The sequence below is a fragment of the Podarcis filfolensis genome (assembly GCF_964270895.1).
Source record: "Podarcis filfolensis genome assembly, chromosome: 2".
NCBI classification, from domain to species: Eukaryota; Metazoa; Chordata; class Lepidosauria; order Squamata; family Lacertidae; genus Podarcis; species Podarcis filfolensis.
The window spans coordinates 57,102,097-57,126,215 of NC_139605.1; the positions used below are offsets into that span (position 1 = coordinate 57,102,097).

Sequence of the window (24,119 nt, forward strand, 5' to 3'; positions counted from 1 at the left end):
CTGTACTATAGCAGCAGCAACAGTCTATAACTTACACGATGAGCCGGAACTTCCATTATAAGAGGCAACAGCCACAACAGAAGACTAGAAAGCACATCACATGCACTTCTGCTTAGCAATGACTCCCTTAGGACACCATCTCATTATTTTCCAAATGCAGTTCCCTCTCCAGAATCTCTGGTTCAGCCATCTATTCAGCGCCAAATGAGACATCACGTGAGAGATCCATGATTAATCTCCTGACATATTTGTTATGACTTTAAAGCAGTCGTGGTGAACTTCAATTTGACTGGAGCAGTGTTGCTTGAAAGGGGGGGAGTGATATTTGGACCTTTCCCCTCATGTTGTTTTCCTGGTTTACATGCTCCCCACCCCATCAGCTGCTTCTTTGTCCTCCAGGAAGACAGGCACAACTGCTCTGATCCAATACAGACTACTCCCATCCTGTTTTAAAAGGAAAAAAAACCCAGGAATTCCAAACATGTGTAGCTTATTGTCTCAAAACATCTCTCTCTGTCCCACCCCCCATAACAATCCAGTGTTTGTCTCTGTCTTTTATTTCTGGTTTCCATGCTTTCCCCCTAAGAGTTACTCAACCTCCATTACAAATGGGCTTCATTCCACTTTCCTTCTGTCACGTAGATCATCCCTAGACTCCTGTCCTAGCCACTCTGACAGATTTGTCACAGAGATGGGTGTGCTACGTGGTAAGGGAAAGATAAACTAAGTTGATTCCAGATTAGTTTCCATGGTCATTTCCACATTTGTTTTAGATATCAGTTTTTTAAAACACATTTCCCTTTTTAATCTTCAGAATTTTCAGATGTGTATTGATTCTGCCTTCAGTGTGAACACTGGGCTGTCCCAGTATTTCATGGCAGCAGTGGCTACATCACATTGGTTCCATTCCTTTCCCACAAACACTCTGGCTGGCAAGATTCCATCTCTGCTGAGAGTCCTGCTAAGTTCTCAAATATGACAAATGTTGTACACTGGACTGTTCCCATAATGTTGCTGGCAAGGATCTCCCCCACCTCCAAATTGATTATCAGTGTTGTCTACACTGACAGCACACAAATCAGGGAAGAAAAAGGGACAGAGGATGACCAGAATTGGTCCCATTAGCCAGAAAGAAATCAGCACAGATGAAGCTGGTAGAACCCTGTGAATGTGTATGAATGTGAGGCTCTTGTGTCTCTTGACCAGTAGGTTTAGACACAGAAGTCTATTCCTTTGCATGAATGTATTAACTTTCTCTAATTTATTTTAGCTACAAACTTAGGAGCTTTGAGAAGAGCTCTCCCTCATCTGATTTGGACATTATTATATATAGTATTATATTGTATTATATATAGTATTATTATATATAATACAATATTATATATAATTATATAATATTATATATTATATACTATATTATATATAGTATTATATTGTATTATAATGTCCAAATCATTCATATATATATATATATATATATATATATATATATATATATGTGAATGATTTGGACATTATAATACAAATGCTCTGAAAATTATAGTCTTGACCAAGCACCTGTTTTATGAACCCTTAGTGGGAAACACAGCCCATGTTTTCATGGAGGAGTGGACAACAGGCTTTGCTCATGGAAGCTCCCAGGAGCAATCCTTGGCACCTCCAGTTAAAAGGATCACTGAAAGATCCATGCCTGAGATCCTGGAGAGTTCACCCCCTGAACTGGGTGCCCATATTTATCAGCCTTCAGTGAGCTCCAGATCTTTGCCGAACTTGGTGGTTTGTATCCAGCTTGAACTATGTCAGGTGCCTCTTGGAGCTCTCCAAGGTCCTGTTTCTTGCCTGAATTCCTGTGTGCTCTTCTGGTCCCACTGATGAACTCTGCCTAGAATGCGCCAATTGCTTGCCTATGGGATTATGATGATGGTTAGGAAGGCAGTGGGGAAGTCAGGGTGGGTTAGTAGGTTTAGACACAGAAGACTCAGGTTCAAATACCTGTTCAATCATGACGTTCGCTGGGTGATACGGCACATGAGAATAATTTCATACAGACTGAATCTCTGGTGGAAGTCCTATAACTATCAGTTTAAAAGGTAAAGGTACCCCTGACTGTTAGGTCCAGTCGCAGACGACTCTGGGGTTGTGGCGCTCATCTCGCTCTATAGGCCGAGGGAGCCGGTGTTTGTCCGCAGACAGCTTCTGGGTCATGTGGCCAGCATTACGAAGTCGCTTCTGGTGAACCAGAGCAGCGCACAGACACACCGTTTACCTTCCCGCCGGAGCGGTACCTATTTACCTTCCCGCCAAAGCGGTACTTTGATGTGCTTTTGAACTGCTAGGTGGGCAGGAGCTGGGACTGAACAACAGGAGCTCACCCTGTTGCGGGGATTCAAACTACTGACCTTCTGAATGGCATGCCCTAGGCTCTGTGGTTTAGACCACAGCGCCACCCATGTTAGTTAGTTAGTTATATATCAGTTAGTTGTATACAAAAAAGAGACTTTAGTGGGACCCTAGACACTAACACAATTGTTCTGGCATAACCTTTCACAAATCACAATCACCTCCATCAGATTACAAACATTAACAACAAAACAATGGGTTCCCAAAGGACAAGATTTGTGTGTATCACACTCTGCCTCAGTTGAGCAGACTTTAACATGCTATTCAGCCTTATGATTCTACAAGACTATGGAACTGAAGGTACCTATGCTAACTTTTTTATTGCTACATCTTTTAGGATCATAGTTTTCCACATAGTTTAATCTGTGGAATTATTTGCTAGGAATGTTGTGGAAGTAAAGAATAAAACTGGCTTTAACAGTGTATTAGATTTTTTTTTTTTTTAATAGAGAGAGTCAATCCAGTAATGGCGTCAAGCCAAGTTGGTCAGGGAATACAATCTCATTATCAAGATGTTCCTCTCCTTGGCAGAAGCTGTGAGTAAATGACAGAAAATGGATCATTCAATAACGACTCCAGTGCCTTGTACGTTTCCCCTCATGCACCTAGTTTTAGCCACTGTCAGAAACTATTTTGGCTACCTGTACATTGTTTTGACCTTGGAAGACAATTCTTGGAGGGTATTTTATCCAGATGCCAAGCACTGGATTCAGCAAACCAACTACATGGAAACACAAACAGGCAGGGACTCCAAATCCAACTAAACTTCACAATCCATTGTGGGATTTAAATCTGCTGGTCAAACACAGAATCTTCTAAGGAAAAAAGAATAATTGCTGTAATTGCACTAGTTACAATGTATGCATGCCTGGATCCCCATGTAGAGTCACCAGTTCATAAAATTGGAATATCTACCTGATTCTGGCCAGGTTGTGAGCATGCAGAAGACCCTGCACATGCACGGAAATAGCTCACAGTTGAATGTTTGAACTGGCTCCACTGAAAACAATTGTGCTGGATGGAGGTATCTGCGGAGTTTGATATGTGAAGCCTCATTCACACTTGGCAACTCATAACTTCATATATCTTGCAGTTCTCAAGTCAGCAACATATGCATTTGTGAATCCGCTCCAAGCCTAATGAAAGTGAAATTGTGGGACTAATCTGGAACCAGATCCTTCTTATTTTATGTATTTGATTACTCCGTTTCACAACCTAAACCTCTTGAAGTATAAAACTGGAGTTTATATAAATCACCCTTGCCAGAAGGAAGCCGGATCTTCTCTGCAACCACATTAGTCTGGTGCTATGATAAGGTTTAACAGGATTTCCTCATGCAAGTTCATTTTTCACCCCCAAACAAGCCATCTTTTCTGAAAGGGAGATGCAGGGAGGGTTCAGGAACCTGTAGACAGACAGCTCAAGGAAGAAACAGGATAAAGATGCTTATCTGCTTCTCCACAAACAACTTCACTTGAACTAAAACAGTGACTGCCAAACTTGGCCCTCCGGCTGTTTTGGGACTACAACTCCCATCATCCCTAGCTAACAGGACCAGTGGTCAGGGATGATGGGAATTGTAGTCCCAAAACAACTCACTGCACTAAAAGGTAAGAAGAATCAGCAGAAACCACAATATCAGGTACAGCCCTTCTCTGCTACCTATAGCAGCCAGCCGCAGCAGTGTAGGAAAACCCTTCTTCCAAACACAAAGCTTGAATATTCCAGAGTAGATCCCAATCTACCTTCTGCCCACAACAGAGCCAACCAATCTGAAGCAGTTAACAGTGACATTTTATACCCATTGACTCAGAAGCATGTCTTATTGAGTTCAGTAAGACTTGTTCCCAGAAAATCCCAAGTAACACTGAAGGCAATGGAGGAAGGTAAGCACACACATATTTATTTCTCAGGGAGACAACTCTATGTAAAGACGCTTATTTTCTATTGGATTGTGTCTGAAGTTTTTATTGTATATGGTTCAATATTTTTAAAAACAAGCAAACAACATATGGGCTAGTGAGTGCAGAAAGAAATGACAGGAGAACCAAGAAATCTGGATTTTTTCTCCCTTTCACTGATCTGGCTATGTCTCTCCAAACAATGATCTTGGCCTTGCTTATATTCTGCTCTCAGGACTCACCAGGGCAGGATGTGCAGCTCTTTCTTACTATGTGTGTTCACTGCTCATCTCACAGGGGATTCTAGGTGCTACTGTAACGCAACCAACACAATAATGATCTGACAATCTGACTTATCTCCTTTTCTCATGTAAAAAAAATAAAATCTATGAAAATCCTGTTGGGCCCGTTTAGCTATCTTGAGTACAAACTACTCCAAATAAAACACTAGGAAGGGTTAAGGTGTGAACTCAATTTCTCATCTACCTCTCCAAGGTGTTAATAGCTATGTCTAGCTGTGATGATTTCAATACTAATGCTGGTGCACACAGCAGTTGGAAGAAACAAACCCCCAGCTGCATTCAAAGAAGTTTCAAAGCTCCATCTTTATCAGTAGAGTGTTATCCTTTCTGATGCTTCTGGATTCTTCTGAACAGGAAATAATGGTGCTACCAGTATCCCAGAAATGGTACAAGGGTGATGATGCAAGCTTTCTAACACAGAGATGAGGAACCTGTTGCCCCCAGATGCTGTTGGACCATAACTGGCCATGCTGGTTGGGGCTGATGGGAGCTGGCAACCAATAACATTTGGAGGGTTACAAGGTGCCCTGCCCTGCTCTAACACCCAAAGGATTAGTGGACAGTGACTTCTGGCAGAATTTTTGTGTGCTTCCTCATCTCCAGGCATAAATCTTATTCCCCAAGCAGAAGCTTTGAGACATCTTACAAACCATGGCTGGTTTTCGTTGTTCACTAACACTGGCTTTTAAAACTTTGTTCCAGGAAAAGCTGGGGTTCTTTGGAAGCTCAGCAAGTGGGGCTGGCACATGATTAAAGAAATCTTAGCCTAGAAATTTGAAAGTAGGTAAAACAATAGCTCTGAAACAAGACATATACTTTGTTTTAATGATGTAAACATGTGTTCTAGCAGGTAGCCTTTTTAGGAGAAACATTGTCTCCTGTGTGAAAGGAAGGAATGCCTCCTTCAAGATGTTACTTGCCACCTGTAGTTTTAATAAGCTTTGTTTGTATCCGTAACAACTTTTTTATTTTAAAAATATGCTGCCTGGTTTATTGGAGGACACTGTTTTAGTTAATTAAAATTGTTTTCTATCCATTAATCTTAACAGATTAATTGATTAAACGTTGCACCCTATCACAGTTGAGAAGATCAGTAAAGATGGAAAAGCTTCCCTAAATTGCAACATGACTCTGCTACCAACTTTAAGCTGCAGTTCTCACAGCCAGAGAAGAATACTAGATGTGTTAAGTGTTGTAGTCCTGAGAGGACAAAAATGAGGTTCACTGCATTTGGCTGGTGCTCTGTGAGAACTGACTGTGTACATTAAATCTTGGTCTAAATCAAAGTAGAAGCATCTTACAGCAAATCCTTGGCAGTCAAGTCAATGAGGATGAAATGATAAACTGAAGGTACACAGTTTGAAGATCACTAATACAGAGCATATACACTTTTATGTATTTGAAATAGGTTACTCTCCACATAATCTGTACAACAAACAACTCACTACTCTTATCATCTTGTTCACTGCCACAGGTGCATTCAGTTATCATGTTTTCTGCTGAAAGCATCAACATGTTGTCACCATAATTTATGCGCTCCATAAAATATCCACAGATTTTTGCCACATGTCTGTATTTCTGGTTCACGGCCAGCTTAGGAACATGGTTTGGGATAAATGACACAATAAGGCAAGACTCCAAAAATTACCAGCTGTCCAAATATTTTTGTTCCACATAAATATGTGCTTGCCCTACTCACTTCATCAACCTCAGCTTTCCCTTCCTTCCTCCTCCCTCTGTTGTTCTCTTCTCATCCCATTGGATAAGCAGGTGTTGCCCACAGTGTTGGAAAAAGCAAGTAAAGAAAGCCAGGTCAAGATGGGGGGCTTTTATCCTTCTGAACAATAGCAGAGAATAGAGTGATCCAGACTACTTGAAAGAATTCTAGCACTCTTGTACCCCTACTTACCATAGGATTTCCCCCCTCCAATACTATATACAAAATGCTGAATGCATTAACAGATGTAGTCACATGATGAAAACCACAATTAAACAATACCACTACCTCAACAGCTACCATGAGTAAGCACTTTGTCACAATCTGAAAGTGAAAAAGGTGTTCAGACCTTTGCCATAAGGTCAAATTTGATACCCAGTGCTCAGCAGTGCCACATCTGACCTGGCTAAAGGTGCCTTTGTTCAAGTATCAGGGAAAAGAAGACATCCCCCCTACCTTTTAGTGCATTTCATGAAGTAGATTTGTGTAATCCTAAATAAACCATCTTAATTTGTTATGGATAAACAAAGAGAGAACTATTGCAATCACTGTACAGACTGAACCAACCACCCCATCCTTCCAAACCGGTTTTTTGGCAAAAGAGAAAATTGCTGCTGTTCTTCTGTTTCCCTTAACGAAGGTGTAAGAATGGTTAAGGGGAAAGTAATCCATATTACTCTGGATGACATATTATTGTCACTGATCAAAGAAAGAACAGGATTTTAATCTTTGATTTATAAATACACCATTGTAAATAATGGTTTGACACGGGTATGGTCAAAATATTATGTTGGTGCAAACTCCAAATTGCAATCTTGCAATTTCAAGAAATCAAAGCAATTTGCATGTCTCATAAAAAAGCCCAACTACTATACATATTTTTAAAATACAGATTCCATATTCAATGCAACTGCTACTGCTAATAATAACAACAAAATCCCACATTTTTAGTAACATAATAATATCTCTCTCAAAACAATGTACGTAAGAAAAATAAATAAATAAAGCAGGTCATACACATAACAAAAAACACCAAGATACAGCTTCGGAATAAAACATTTAAAATATATAACAAAACACACACACGCATGAGTTGCTATTCCACTACTGAGATCTGAGACATCCAGGGACGTTTTTGAGGTTATGGTTTTGCTCAGGCCCTGTGTGCCTCTTAAGGTACACCGGATTCAGGTAGGTAGTCTGACGCAGCCGAAATAAATGAAAAAATTAAAAAATTGTCCAGTAGCACCTTAGAGACCAACTAAGTTTGTTCTGGGTATAAGCTTTTGTGTGCATGCACACTTCTTCAGATACACTGAAAATAATTTTATTTATTTATTAAGGTACACCAGACAGGGATGGGTTGTGTGACACAACCAGGTTTGGAGCACAAAGCACCACGGTACCATCATTGGTGCTGCACCAGTCCTGTTCAGCTACAAGCCATCTGTTGCAGTGCATGTTTAGACAGCCAGTGCACAGATCTGATAACCGAAACTAAATAAAACAGAATTGCCATTCCTTCCGCAGGACACAATATAGTTGCATTATCTATGTGGTGAAGCCTTTTAGGACTCCATCCTCTGTACAGACCTCAAAGCCAGTACATTTTTAAAAATCCTTCCAGGGACTGGGGGCAGATCTGCTTATACATTAAATTCAAGAGGCCTTTATTTGTGTTCAAATCCCCATTTCCCCCTTACAGATTTTTTCCTATTTGATTCTGGGGGTGTGAGAGTGCAGAAGGCATCGATTCAGATTTTGGTGAGAGGCCCCCCCAGTTGCATTATCTGTTAACCTCGGCTCTACCAGAGCAGGCCCACCTCGCGGCCTGCGCCTATAGCGTAGCACGGGCTGGGGGAGGGGCTTGTGCGTGTCTGTACGTGGGGGAATCCCACAGCACCCCCACACATCGCCCCCCACCCCACCCACCAGGCTGCAGAAAGCTCCTTTATTACCCTGTATATATAAGAAGAGATTGGGCGGCTGCCTCCTCTCCCCACCCCGCGCCCGCTCTTGTTCTTTTTCCTTCTTCAGCTCTCCTTGCCCGCTCCCTACCCCGTCCCAGTAATGAGAATAATTAACGGATGCGAAAGGCAAGACAAAAGCACCCCTGCTATTAATAGGAGCTGGGAGGGGAAGCGAGAGGAAATGGGAGGCTTTTGCAGAAGCCTCCATGACTGGAGGCTGGAGTGTCTGGTGAAGCCGAAATAAAAGGCAAAACAGCCCGGAGCTCTTTCCCCCGTGCACACACCGCAGGCGCGAATAGATGGGGCTGCTTGGCTCGTTTGGGAAGGAAGGGAGCGAGAGAGGTGGAGAGGTGGCTGCTCTCAGAGACACAAGCTAGGCCCTTTCCTGCCACTGCCGGAAAGCAGAGCCAGGAAAAGCCGCCGGGGGGGGGGGAGACTCAGGGAGGTGGGCGTCCGCCTGGCTGGAAGAGTCGCCCTTTCCACCTGCGTCCCAAACCTTCCTCCCCCGCCTCGGCGCGTCCACCATTTCGGAGCCGGCGAGCGGGAAGCGGCGGCGGCGCGGACACGCCCAGCCCCGAGGGGGTTAAAGAGGCACGCTTCCCTCGCTCGCTCTTTGCTGGGCAAGAGGCGCTGGGCCTCGCCGGCGGGGCGGCTGAGGGAGAAGCGGCGGCGGCGGCGGCGAGCGAGACGACAACACCACAAACAGCCATAACCCACCTGGGCGCCTGGCGCAGCGTGTGGAAGGAAGGGCTCCTGCGGCGCCGGCCGCCCGGGTCGCTCCGCGGAAGGGGGCGGGGAAGCGGAGTCGCAGCAGCAGCCGGTGCCTCGTCGGCTCCCTTTGCCCTGCACGGCGGCGCTTCCACTCCCGGCTTGGGCGAGGGGAGGGAAGAGCGCGCCGGGTGGGGGGATCTTGCGGGCGTTGCTAAAAATAGCCGCCTCGAGCCCGGCAGGGAGGCTCGCACATTATCTATACATTGGTCGTAGCGGCGGCGGCGGCGACGGGCTCCAGACCATTGTTTCCTTGCAGCCGCAAGGGGAGAGCCGCGAGGCGAGGCGGCGAAGAAGGCGCGCTTTTTTCTCTCTCTTTCCCTCACGTCGTTCCCGGAGAGCGAGCCGACGTGTCAGGCAGATAGAAGGGGAGAGCACGGGGCAGAGCGACAGGCGCGCTTCTGCACCGCACAAGCCGTTTGTGGCCGGGAAAGCTCGGGGTTGAGCGACAGGATTGGGAAGCTCGGGGTGGGGGGAATAAGCACGTTTAAGGCGGTGGGGAGAGAAGAGCGGAGCCACCCATTTGCGGGCGGAGGAGTGGGGAAAGAGGCACTTATTTGTCCCTCCTGAGGATCGACCGCGTGATTTGGCTATCCTGTGATACTCTGTGGAGATTCCTGCATTGCAGGGGGTTGGGCTAGATGACCCGTGGGGCCCCTTCCGACTCCACAATTCAGGGGTGCCAACTTGAATGAAATATTGGGTGGGGGCAGGAAAGCCGCGCCCCGCATAATCGTTCACATGACGCACGCTATTTGAATGGCAATGCCCTTTTGTGGGGGATCCTCAAATATTTTATTGGGGGGGGCGAAGGGACCTCGGCTTCTAGAAGTTGGCTCCTTTGCTACAATTCTATGCTCCTCTTAAAACGCGAAAGCCGCGCTTGGTTTTCTATGCAAGAAGAGCTCAAGATCTTAAAGCGGGACTCCCCATCTCCTCTTCCAACAAACCTACCGCTTTTGACCGTGCGAAAAGGCTGGCTTTTATTTCTCTCTGTATGAAGGTTGTTCGAGCCTTTGGGGGGGCGTGTACATAAAAGCCCCCCCCCCTAACCATTCATTTGCATCCTCCAGGTAGGACGTTTGTCATCGGCTTCTAGGTTCTCGTCACTTGAGGGGAAAGTCGGGTTGAGTAAGGAGCGAAATGAGACGATAAATAATAAATAAGTTTTTCACAGAATTTTGATGAGGTCATTAGTTAAAATGGGAAGCCAAGCCCTAAGGTATTAGGAGCTGGATTTGAGCAGAAACCAAGACAAATCTTAGGCTGCCAGCTTTTGTTTTTCTCTGGCTGGTTGTAATGGGTTTCTGCTTCCTCCTGAAGAATAGTGGATTAGAAAATTGAAAAGGCGCGCACGGGGGGGGGGGGAGCATTAAAGGAGGATATTTATTTAGGTTTTACCCTCCAGATGTTGTTGGCCTACAGCTCCCATTAGCCCCAATGCTTTCTGGGTTTGATGAGAGATGTACTTACAACATCTGGAGGGCCCAAGGTTTCCCCTAGCCAGTTGAGATGTGTATCCCTGTTCCAGAGGTTCTTGTTTTGTAAAAATGCATTCAGAACTGAATTACTGAAATGTGTTCAGAGTAGATCTCCGGTAGATCTCACACATGACTAAATGGAATCTCCATGCTGTGTTAATGATCAGTTTGTGTGGGGTTTCCTTGACAAGATACAAAGCTCATGAGACTCTTAATCTCAGGGTCGTGGCTTTGAGCCCCACATTGGGGATGGGACTCGATTATATCAGATGGCAGGCCTCCTTGGAGTAGACCCACTGAAGTGAATAGGCATTATTAACTTATGTTCATTAATTTTAGTGGGACTACTTTCAGTAGAACTTAGATAGATAGAACCCTCTGTCATTCACATCAGTGGTCACTACATGACTGAATGTGCATATTTTGTCTATGCATAGACCAAGGGTGGGGAAACCTTTTAGCTCAGTGTACCTGGCAGGCCGTTGGGACGCGGGTGGCGCTGTGGGTAAAACCTCAGCGCCTAGGACTTGCCGATCGCATGGTTGGCGGTTCGAATCCCCGCGGCGGGGTGCGCTCCCGTCGTTCGGTCCCAGTGCCTGCCAACCTAGCAGTTCGAAAGCACCTCTGGGTGCAAGTAGATAAATAGGGACCGCTTACCAGCGGGAAGGTAAACGGCGTTCCGTGTGCTGCGCTGGCTCGCCAGATGCAGCTTGTCACGCTGGCCACATGACCCGGAAGTGTCTTCGGACAGCGCTGGCCCCCGGCCTCTTAAGCGAGATGGGCGCACAACCCTAGAGTCTGGCAAGACTGGCCTGAACAGGCAGGGTTACCTTTACCTTTACCTTACCTGGCAGGCCAAATTTGACAGGTGGTTGGGACCACCTACCTATCAGTCAGCTGCCATTGACACCTGATGATAGGTGGCCTCCCTTGTGCGGGGAAGATATAGCTAAGGGCAGGATTGAACTTCTTGTGCATCTGCTGCTATGTAGGAAGTTCAATCCTGCTTTCTGCAGCTGCCTCTCCACCTGCATCACACCTAAGGTCAGGTGTGATGCCATGTATGGTGGGTGTAATTTCAGGAGAAAAACAGCTTCATAGGCCAAGTGGGGAGGCCTGATGGGCCAGGATTGGCCTGGGAGGGTGCCCCCACCTCTTGCACTCCTTTCTACATCATTGTTGCGGTGCCCCCTGCAGCGCAGTGCCCACTGGTCACATCACCCTAAACCACCTCTGTTCCCTATGCCTGGCTCACACCTTTCTTTTTCTTGTTGTTTCGCATGCACTACCTGCTTCATTTCACTAAGCATGTGCACTAATAACAAAGCAGGAATTAGCAATTGTACGCCCACAGAAAGTGTGCCATTGTGCAGTTGCTGCTGCCTTCATACTTCTAGCTCCCACAGCGCCTATGGCGTATGTGTGAAGCTGCATAGTGGAGCAGTACAACAACTCCTACAGCACCTATACTGTGTGTAACAGCTGCACCTGCTTTTTCTTTTCCATAGTAGAGCAGATAAAAAATAATTAAAAACAGTAGCATTGGAAATGGGTAGGGTTGGCGTTACAGTGGTGAAGAAGACCAGCTCCACTACTAAGATTTTTTTTTTTTTAAGCTACAGGTAACACTGGATGGAGCCCCCATGCAGTTATGCCTTGAGAAATACACTCAAAACAATATTTCTGTGGCTGTTGTGGAGCTGCTCCTGAAATTTTCATGCTCACCCTCTCAAGGAGACCGAATGTGTCTTGTTGCTGCTGTGCAGCACCATTTTCAGCAGCTGCTGCTTCGAAGTGAAAAGAATTAGGCAACTTGCTGTTGCAGAAACAGATTGGCCCAGGTGTGCTGTGATGAACCAAAATGGAGCAGAAGGGCCGTGGTGGTATGCCGTACCCCAAAAAGTATCAAATAAGGTCTCAGAAAATCACCACCTCCAAACACTGAATAGTTATGCTTCCAGCTGGATTTGAAACAGCCAGTTTTCATGACTGTACCATTTACTTATTGTGTTCCCCCACATTTAGGGGAAACCTACACAATCCAAGTTGTGGGAGGGGGGAATCAGGACATCTTCAGTGCCAGTACGATGTCATGCACCTGAAAATGAGTGCCTGGGGCACTGCAGATGCAAAGTAAACGGCTTGTGTGGAGGCCCCATAGAGTATAAGAACTAGCTTGTAGGAGCAGACCAAAAGCCTAATAATGATTTTATTATTTATACCCCGCCCATCTGGCTGGGTTTCCCCAGCCACTCTGGGCAGCTCCCAATAGAACACTAAAAACAAAATAAAACTTCAAACATTAAAAACTTCCCTAAACAGGGCTGCCTTCAGATGTCTCCTAAAAGTCAGATAGTTGTTTATTTCCTTGACATCTGATGGGAGGGTGTTCCACAGGGCGGGCGCCACCACCGAGAAGGCCCTCTGCCTGTCAAGTAAGTCCAGCATCCTGCTTCCTGCAATGGCCAACCAAGTGCCTTTGGGAAGCCCTCAGGCACGACATGAAGGCAAAAGCCCTTACCTGCTGTTGACCCCAGCAACTGGGATTCGGGAGCGTACTGCCTCTGAACCTGGGTGAATCTCATTTATTTATCACTGCTCATAGCATTAGCTATTGATTGACATTCTTCCCAGAATTTGTCTAAGCTCTTTTTTAAGCCATGTAATCCACTGCATCCTGTGGCAACAAATTCCATGTTAATGAAATAATTTGGGAAGAAGTATATATACTTTTGTCTGCCTTGAATTTTCTCATAGTCAATTTCACTGGATGAGCCTAAATTCTGGTATTATGGCATTATGGGAGAAGGGGGACAGTTCTTTTCCCACCTTCTCAACACTGTGCATAAATTTATAAGGCTCTAGGACAGTCATAGTTATCTTCCCCTCCAAACTACAGAGGCACCAATGACTTTTTCATAAGGAATTGCTCCAGCACCTCGAACATTTTGACTGCTGTTTTCTACACCTTTCCCTGTAATGTGATGTCCTGTGATGACCATGCCTGCACACAGTGTTCCAGCTATGAATGCACCACACAATAAGTAGACATTTTAATTGAAATATCCACTCCAACCTCAAAATCTCTTCCTGGATTATGAAGAAGAAGAGAAGAAGAGTTTGGATTTGATACCCCCTTTATCACTACATGAAGGAGCCTCAAAGCGGCTAACAATCTCCTTTCCCTTCCTCCCCCACAACAAACACTCTGTGAGGTGAGTGGGGCTGAGAGACTTCAAAGAAGTGTGACTAGCCCAAGGTCACCCAGCAGCTGCATGTGAAGGAGCGGGGAATCGAACCCTGTTCCCCAGATTATGAGTCTATTGTTCTTAACCACTACACCACACTGGCTCTCTATGATCATTAGTAGTACTGTATTATTATTTTTGCTCTAATGTCCATTGTGTTCCACTTATTTACACTGAACTTCGTCTTTTGTTTTATTGCGCATTCTTCTGCTTTGGAGAAATTCACCATTGTTTGGGGTTTTCACCATGTTGAGTGGTTTTGTGTGATCTGCAAGCTTGGCTACCTCACTGCTCACCCTTGAGCCCGGATAATGTAGGAACAAGTTAAATAACATTGGTCCCAGTGTGGATACTCAAGGACCTTACTTCTTATTTTCATCTACTGTGAGACATTGAACTGTCCATTTATTCATTTTCACTTCTTCCTGTTTGACCTGTTTCTGATCCATAAAGTAAAATCTGTGATGGATCTAAGCTTTACTTTAGTAATGTATGATGTGGTTGCTATATGTGCCAACTTGGAACTAATGCAGAGCACCCCCTTAACAGATTTCATATCTGCAAACAGCTCTAAAACATGATTAGAAAGCTTACCAGCAAGCAGGCAGGGCTCTCTTCCCTGCATTTCAAAGAGTGCTGCCTCTAAGTTGCGAGGGTGGGAGTGGGGGAGGAGAGAAAATGTGACCTAAAACATTTATTAGGAATTTTGTAGCTTTCTGCAGGCTCGAGTTGAAAGTCTTTCCTTAAAAAGAGGAAATGTTTCAGAACTCAGATCATTAAAGGCTATGTTCCTTCACCTATATCTGTGTGATGGATAACACCTTAGTCACTCAGTCAACTCAATGAGATCAGTGGGGTTACTCCAAAAGGAAAGCACAGATCAAGGTGAGAATCTGTCCCTAACAGAATATATGCTGATGACAACTTCTCTGTACACAATATATTCAAAAGCAAGATGTGCAAAAATCCATTCTGAGCTTAGGAATCTCAGCCCTCACCCCCTTTTCTGCTTCTTCTTACTAATGTAAGTACTGTAGTACATTATTACTTCTCCCTGGGCAATTTTAGATGCCAAGAAACCTGTAACAAATTTCATAGTGAACTTGAACTCGGGGAACCAAAACAGCTTTTTTCCTTTGCCCAAGAGATATTAGGAAGGACAATGACATTGCATGTTGGTAGATTACACATAATATCTGCTGCTGCTATGTTCTGTCAGGGTTATTTGTTGCCAAGGGATCAAGAAAGACTACAGATTCAGAAGAAAAATGAGCATTTGTTGGCTGTCAAAATTGAACAAACAAAATGAGAACCTAGACTGGGAGCAGATGATGTTATAAACATGGAAAGCAAGAATCTGGTCATGCTACATGTGATGGCATATTCCCTTTGGAACTCCCTCCTGTTGTATACCAGGCAGACCCCATCTCTATTATCTTTCTGGTGCCTGTTGAAGAACATCCCTGTTTCAATGAGCCTTTTAAGTGGAGATTTTCTCTTCTATCCCAGTCTGTGTCTGTATCAAAATTGGTTTTATTTATGAAATCGCTTTATATATGTTTTTATTGGTATCTTTATTGTTGTTGAGGTTTAATAGAAAGTGATTCATCAGTACAATGAAATAAATAATACGTATTATTAATCCAATGCTAATCTATGATTTTCTAAGGCACCACACTATTTTCTCAATGAAAATGCTAGTTTGCAAAGTAATGTTCTTTATTGTCCTCTTCCCCATTTTATCTTCACAACAATCCTGTGGGATAGGTGAGTCTGAGTGAGAGTGACTGGTCCAAAGGTCACTCAGTTAACTTCATAGCTGAGTGAGAATTTGAACCCTTCTCTCCAAGGACATAGGCTTCACACTTACATCCACAACAGCTATGGCACCTCTTTTACTTTCTTTTTGGTGCCTTGCAAATACTTTTTAAAAATTCTCCCTGGCTTTTTAATGTTTGTTACATTTTTAATAGCATTGAATTATTCATATTTTTTAAAAAAATCAATCTGTTTATAAAACAGCTGGGAAGTGTGCTATATAGCTCTCTGAGATTACACTCATATTGTGATATAGTATGATTATGGCTCTGTTGTGCTAGATTTTGCTTGCTTGATTTTACTTTTATTGTTTACTGTGATTTGTATGCTGCCTACAGAATATGCGTTATAAGTAAACTCATATAGTAAATAATTGTGGTCTCTAGGAAGAGTGTGGCTGCAATCATAGATGGGCATTGGGCCATGTGATCAGTTATGCAGGGCAGGATTTACCTGGGCCACCCAATATCTTATTCAAGTTGGCACCCCTGAACTGGTTTAACTGTTAATCCCATTTCACTGCTTATTGAGTCTGATCCTTGTAGTTTTGTGAAGGGGCTTGAGACATCCAGCAAGGTGCTCTGGTTTTTGTTTTTTTAAAAAATTGGTCAGAGTTAAAGTCTCCAGAGCATAATGCTGTTGGACTTGCTATCAACTTCTGAGACTGTCCACAACATTATTCATGGATTCCCTCCTCCTCTCTCTTACTTGTTGGCTATTTCACACTAGGAATAGTGTCTCTTACATAGCAAGAATATCAATGCTGACCAGGGCACACTGTGCTCTTGCTCTGTACTTTAAAGCAATAACTGTGCTAGTGAAGCTCAGTATTATGACTGAGTCTCTGAAATCAGTTAGACTAGTTAGACCTGTTAGCTCGGTATAGTCTAAAATCACATGCCATCACCTTAGTAAAGCTAAGCACATGGGCATAGCCAGGGGGTGGGGGTAGGCTGCCCTCCCCAATCAAGTAAATAAATAGAAATACTTAACTAACTGACCAATTGCATCACAGATATCTCAGTTCCATGTCCCAACATAAAGCATGCCCCCCTCTAAAATAAATCCTGGCGACACCCATGGCAAAGCAAGTCTGAGTCTGTCCAGTGTCTGGGGAGAAACTTTCTGAGAACTGCATGTGTGCTGCCTTGAGTTCCATGATGGAAAAAGGGTGGGATATGAATACATGAAAATATTATATTTGAAAATTAAACAGATGATGCTACTTGCTGAGTGATGCTCAGTGCAAGCCTATCGGTACAGAGAGAGTACATAGTGGCCCATTAAAGATTATTTCTATTAGCCTATAGCAAGTGTGGGGAACCTTTGGTCCTCCAGATGTTGCTAAATCACAGCTCCCATCATCCCGGGCCATGCTTGTAGGGGCTGATAGGAGCTCAGCAACATCTGGAGGGCCAAAGGTTCCCTGCACCTCCAGCACAGCTTCTCATAATTTCGTAGTAGAAACTTGTACTGAACACACAGCGACTGCAACCACAATGTCCTTGATTGGAATAAATTGTGCAATTTATGAAAATTAGAATTATACAACTGAATTTGTGCGCAATTTTCTTGCATGTATCTAATTTGATTTGGTACTTTGGATTTTAATGGCTGCTGTAGATTATCTTAAATATGGTTTCATTCAATCACTCACTTACCAACATTTATTGTGCTTCTGGTTCCAGAGGCAATGTGCTAAACAGCTTCTGACTATTCCTTGTACTCTGTCTTTCTCCTGGCTGTCTACAAGCACTTCTGCTCTAGGTGGGTGGTGTACGGTGTTACCCCACTCCCAGCACCATGCAGACCACAAACAAAGTCCATTGTGAGGCCAGCAGCCAGCAGTGTGATTCCAGGTCTTCCTCTGCAGAGTTGCCAGCTTTCTTGTTCCAGCTGGTTCTGGTGCCTTTGCAAGCAGCTAGACACACAGCCATATAACAGGTGAAGCCATGTCCAACTTGAGGGTGCCCAGCAAGGGGGTGAACATCTGATACTATGACATATGCAGTTTCCAACAGGGTGTCCTGCAGGTGTTGCTGGACCACAGATCCCACCATTCCTGACCACTGCCTATTCTGACTGAAGCTGATGGGAGTTGGAATACAGCAACATCTGGGGGGGGGGGGTTTGCCCCTCTAGTGGGAGGCCATATCTGGGGCTTGAACCTGTACCCCATGAAAGGCCTTTCTTGGAAGTTGGAAGGTTGTGGGGCCTGCCTGAAAAATGTGGGGTGGGCACAGGGGAGCTCAGGAAAGAGGAGGTGAAAATTTTCCTTCCATGAACTGCCTTAATTTTTCTTGAGATCCTAAAGATTTCCTTTTGCCCCAGCAGCAACCCCCACTGCACACCGTTCAATACACGCCCCCCCCCCGAGGGGCTCTTTGGGGGAAACTTTTTGCTTCAGGGGGAAGAGAATGAGTGGGTGGGAATTTTTCTTGCCGTGGACTTCATTAAGTTGGCTCGCCTTAAGATCCAAGTCTATGGAGGGATTTGAGATGGGGCATCGTACAGATCTGAGGCAGCCCTCCCTCTAGATGTTTTGGACTACAGTGCCTGGCATTGTAGTGGCTGCAGCTGATGGGCATTGTAGTCCAAATGTACCTGATTGGGGAAGGCTGGATTAGGGAATGAGAGAGAGGGAGGTGGGGTGAGTGGTTTTGGTAGTGGGTTTGGGGGCAAGGACAAGTATGACAAGAGAGGGCCAATGGCAAAAAGAGAGAGAGCTGCTGTCATGGTTACAGGAAATGGCCAGAGCACAAGTCTTAAGTGTGTTTGACATGGTGATGATGAGACAGCTCAAGTCTCAGGCAGTTGGAGATGTCAAATGTGGCAGGTGGAGGGAAATACCAGAGGGTCTGTAGAATAGTATAGTATATTCTCTTTCCCTGAGCTGTGCTAAAATTTGTAGACTCAGAATGAGGAATCCAGATATATAAGGGACAGTTGGCCTGTCCAGATCTGCTGTGATGCTGCTGAAAGTTCAGGTGCTTGCATTACACAACCCTCATTGATGCTAAATCATCAAAGACTGGAATACAAGTGCATAATCCTAGAAGCCATCCAAGTCAGCTTTGCCCTGATTAGATTAGATTCAAATATTAGATTCAACAGAAATGTTGCTTATAAATTTCCTCGGTGCAGACGTGGCGTTTGAATCAGGAACAGATTTGGGCAATGCTGATTTTTTTAATGCTACAGGTTTTGTTTATTAAAAGTCTCAGTTTGCAAATGAAATGTCACTGCTTCCTGGTTGTGTTACTGATATACCTGCCAGTGAGGGGAACAATTACTCTGACAAATGCCCTGAGAGAGCCCAGGTTGATTTCACTGCAGGTTGTTCTGCTACGGTCCCTGTTGCCTCAGCTGAATGCAGCCGAATGAAATCAGTAGTGTGATCTAATAATGCACTATGCAATATGGATTTTGTATACAAATAAATAACCTTGATGCTTGCAAGGGCTGTATATTTGGAAACTATTTCCCATCCTTTCATAGTCATTGGAAAGGAAAAGCTGATTGTACTGCAGATAGTGATAAAAAAAGAGTTTATGTCCTTTTCCATATGGCAATAAAAAAAGTATGTGTGTCCATCTGTCTCTGTCTGTCTGTCTTCAAAGCCCACACACTCCTTCCTTCCTTCTTATTCCTTACTGGCACTGCGGTATCTGATCTTCTGCTTCGCTGCTTGCCACTCCTACCAGTTTTGGCCCTCAAATGCTTGCGAAATCAGTTGGATGCTCAGGGTCTGCAGTGGCATGCTGCAAAGAATTGAAATGCATCTTCTGTTGTTGTTGTTGTTGTTGTTGTCGTCTTTCACCATTTTCTGCTCAGCCCTGCTGTGAAAATGAAATATTCCAGCAATTAAAAAATAATAATAAATTACTGCGTGCATGCTGTGAATGAACCAGAGAACATTCTAAATAAATAAATATGGAACCCAAAGCAAATGTAGTTTTTTGCAAATGGCTTCCCTCCACCACAGCTGTGCAGAAATGGGAGACCAGCTCTTCTAGCATGGCAAGACAGAGCAACTGTGCTTCCTTTTCAGTTATTATTTAGCAATTTCTTCTTCTTCTTCTTCTTCTTCTTCTTCTTCTTCTTCTTCTTCTTCTTCTTCTTCTTCCCTCCTCCTCTTCCTCCTTTCTTCTTCTTCTTTGGTGATCACTCGTAACTGAGTAGGATTGTCTTTCATGAACATGGTCTTAACAGTGAGTTAGTAAGTGACTGTGAAGGCCAATTCTGGATCCACATGTGCTTCCACAATGGGGACATAGGTTTCCGGGAGTTGATCATGGTGAAGGTTTGTTGAGCATGCTTTCCTTTTAGCATGTTTCTCCCTTTCGTCCAGATTTTGAGCATATTCAAAGTCCATGACACCTTTGGTAAAGGTTGTTCTCCAATTGGATCGATCGCAGGCCAGTGTTTCCCAATTGTCAGTGTTTATACTACATTTTTAAAGATTTGCCTTGAGAGAGACTTTAAACCTCTTTTGTTGACCACCAGCATTACACTTTCCATTTTTAAGTTTGGAATAGAGTAGTTGCTTTGGAAGATGGTAATCAGGCGTCTGAACAACATGACCAGTGAAACGAAGTTGATGTCGAAGAATCATTGCTTTGATGCTGGTGATCTTTGCTTCTTCCAGTACACTGGCATTAGTTTGCCTGTCTTTCTAAGAGATATGTACAAATTTTCTGGGACACCTTTGATGGGATCTCTCGAGAAGTTGGAGCTGAAGCTGAGGCTCCAATACTTGGGCCACCTCATGAGAAGAGAAGACTCCCTGGAAAAGACCCTGATGTTGGAAAAGATGGAGGGCACAAGAAGGGGACGACAGAGGATGAGATGGTTGGACAGTGTTCTCGAAGCTACCAGCATGAGTTTGACCAAACTACGGGAGGCAGTGGAAGACAGGAGTGCCTGGCGTGCTCTGGTCCATGGGGTCACGAAGAGTTGGACACGACTAAACAACAACAACAACAACAATCTATAGGAGGTAATGGGAAGGAGTAACGTCTCTGCAGTTCACAGGTAAATAAGCTCATCTGTTGTATTGTTCTCTTACCTTTGCTTGTAGAAATGTCTCCCATCACTATATTTCTCCATCTGAACTTTCAGGCCTCAGTCTGGTGGACCACTTTTTCCTCATGCAGAATTTCCTGCCAGTTAAGGTCTTATTAAGAGGTCCTTCTCCTTCCTCTAGAGGTTAAGTGGGAGGGCAGGCTGGGGAGAGTGGCCGCATGCCCAACTTTGCAGAGAACAGTCCGCTATTTGAAGAGTTGCCAGAGGACAATCTTCTGTTTGAAGGGATCCTCTTTTTGAAGGGCTGTCCTGCCCATGTCCAGTGAGAACAACCGATAGCACTTGGGCAGCCGACTGAGCAGGCACATAGATCAATTGGTCACAATCTTCCCTGCTATAGTGAGAAGGCTTCTATTTAAATTAATGCAATTGTTTCAAAAGTAACCTCTATACATATAAGTTAGTACTTGCAAATTTTATGCAGGTTGGTGTCCTCTTTTTTTTGGTAATGCCTAAGTGACCACTGGGAGAGGACCCTTCTTTGGCAGTACCCAAATGCACTGGCGAAGGAAGGGGTGCAGTGGGTGAGGCTCTCCCCAGGTGTCATCCCTGAGGGGGGGTGACATTGCTGCGCCGCCCCCGGGACGCTTGCCGTGGGCGGCGCCCCCCCTGAGATGCTTGCCCCACCCCTGTGGCCGGCTCACCCCACCCCCAGGTGCACAGCATGTGTGCCACTCTGGGTGCCGGAGCAGCTAGCTCCGCCTCTGCCCAAATGGTGAAACTTTTCCCCTAGATGGGTTAGTTTGGCTCATCTTCTGCTATATCCTAGGTGCCCAGCATCCTCCTTCCTATTCTCTTGTGCTTTTAATGAATGCTTGAGACCTTCTACCTTTGTGTTTTCAGCTGCTGTCTTGAGCCTGCTTATATTTGTGTAATTTATTATTGTTTTCATCTTATATTTTGGTTGTATTTTGCTGCACATTATTGTTATAAACCTCTACAATACTTTTTTTTTAAAGGAAAGTGTGATATGAGTTCTTAATTGCTGATACTGAGGACTGGGGTGTCATGGATGCTTTAGCTGAGATTCCTGCATTGCAGGGGGTGGACTAGATGACTCTTGGGGTACCTTCCAACTCTACAATTCTATGATTTATCCGGTGTATGTGGTTCACTGGTTCTGTGTGTTGAAGGAGCCAGGTGGAGCCTGCCCACCCCCCTCGGAAAATCATGGCGTCCATTTTAACTGCAGTCCTTCCTTTCCACGTATCACACAAATTGGGTGTAAGCCCTGAGTGCTTTGTGAAAATAACAGAACGAGAACCCATTCTAAAATGGCAGCGCGCAGAGACTGCGATTTTAAGGAAGCACATTCTTGCCCTACATTGCTGTTATGAAACAGAGTTTTCATTACCATAATTAAAAACATAAATACAATGTATTTATATAATGCTATTAACCAATGCAGAAGAGTACTTCACTAAATAGCACCACTGTGACTACAAATGATGATGCTCGCCAGGGGTTTAGAGATGTTGCTCGGCCGTTTCATAACTCATGCAATGCCTTCAATATCTCATAGCTGGGCTATAATAAACAGACTTTTATTTTGCATATCGCATTAAAGCCGGCATTTTAAAAACACTTCAGGCTCTCCAAGGGCCCCTTCACATCATTCTGACATAGAATGATTCTCTCTATAATTTCTCATGAGAGAAAACATAGGCTGATGAGTTTGTGTGTGCCCTTCACATCACACCTTCCTAGGAATGGCAGCAGGAACTCCAGCCCGGACTTAGAAATAGATTTCAGTTGGTAGAGCATGAGATTCTTAATCTCAAGGTTGGGAGTTCGAGTCCCACCTTGGGCAAAAGATTCCTGTATTGCAGAGGGTTAGACTAGATGACCCTTGTGGTCATTTCCAACTATGCAATTCTATGATTCTATGATACTGAGGCAGACCATTAGTCCGTTTAGGTTCATATTAGGAGATACCAGGGATTGAACCAGGGACCTTCTGCCTGCAAAGTGTGTGATCTAGCGCTGAGCTACAACCCCTCCCTTCAGACTCCAGGGAGCAGAGAACGGCTGTGTTAGCATTTTGTGTCCTCCCAGATCAACAGTGTAGTTCCCTCCAGCCCTTTTCACGTTAAATAATTTCTGCTTGCTTTGGCCACTTGCTGAGAAGCAAAGCAATAGCTGCTCCACATCCCTTTGCAGTGAGTAATGGAATATATGGGCACGTAAAGGACACTCGACCCAATCACGTTTGCACAGTTGGCTGGATGTGCTTCAGAGCTGTGTGCTCTACTTTTCAAACATCACAGGAAAACAGATGTCTAGCCCTGGTTGCTTCGTCAGTAATTGAACAGCAAACGCCTGTGGGTGAGTGAGACCCCTGCAGCAATATGGCTCTCTGTGTCCAGCAACAAGTCTAGCAGTAAAGTGCCAGGGTTGAAGCCTCCAAGCAAGTTATCAAATGGTCATAAATGTGTGAACTGCTCCCAAGCCTCCAATGGTCCAGCATGAACATGTCCAGCAATTCTAGCAGTAAACCAATGGGGGAAAGGATAGAAAAACCAAGCAGCCCAATTGAAGAATTGCTGTGGGTGTGGATATGTGCAGGGTGCACAAAGAAAGCCCTAAATCAAAGAGAGAGATCCAAAAGAGCTTCATCTCTTGAAGATACTATAGAGCAGCCTTTCTCAACCTGGGGGTCCCCAGATGTTGTTGGACTACAACTCCCATCACCCCTAGCTAGCAAGGTCAGAGCTCAGGGATGATGGGAGTTGGAACCCACAGGTTGAGAACCACTGCTATAGAGTATAGCAGTCCGACTATTCATGCCAAGTGGGCTGCAAGAGGACATTGACACGGAACCTGCAGGCCACACATGGCCTTGTGCAGTTGTGGGGGAGAGCAAGGCCAAAATTTGACACCCCACCAGTTCTTGAGCTGCCTTCCCAAAGCTGGTTAAGGGTGGTGCTGGGCTTTAGGAAGCCACAAGACTCTGGTAGGGTCCCAGAGCCCTCCCACTTCCTCCCCAAAGCTGGGGAAGTGCTAACTAGGATTTGGGAAGGAGGCCTCATATCACCTTCCCAAAGCCCAGTGCCTTACTTACCTGCCTTTGGGAAGGAAGTGCAGGGGTGGGTGGGGGGCATCAAATGTTGCCAAGAGCTGCAAAAAAGGCCTCAAGGGCCACATGTGGACCTGGGGCCATGCATTGGACCACCCTGCTATAGAAAAATGGTTCCCTCCGCTGTGACTAACTATAGAAAAACAGTTCCCACAGTCTCAAGCTGTATAGACACAAGATTCCAATTTTTAAAATATTTCAAAGTCCAGGGAACCTCCTGCTACTACAGCTCAGAGTTCTTCCATGTAACTCTTTCCTGCTGCCATTGTTCCCTCTGAATTCTTTCAAAACCTCCTAGTAGCTTGGTATAGCAGGCTTAGGTATGAAATTAATACCAACACTGGAGATGGAAC

The 24,119-nt window shown here is 44.7% G+C and overlaps 1 protein-coding gene across 2 annotated transcripts in view; it reads right to left on the bottom strand.

Annotated features, from left to right (window-relative positions):
• Positions 1 to 9,377, bottom strand: part of CPLX2 (complexin 2) — a 119,851-nt gene extending 110,474 nt beyond the window's left edge. Inside the window, exon 1 of one of the 2 annotated variants that reach the window (XM_083603962.1) lies at positions 9,008 to 9,377. The gene's annotated coding sequence lies outside the window, so the exon portion shown is untranslated. The remainder of the gene's footprint in view (positions 1 to 9,007) is intronic. The other variant, XM_083603963.1, reaches the window with a different exon arrangement.
• Between the last annotated feature and the right edge of the window lie 14,742 nt (positions 9,378 to 24,119).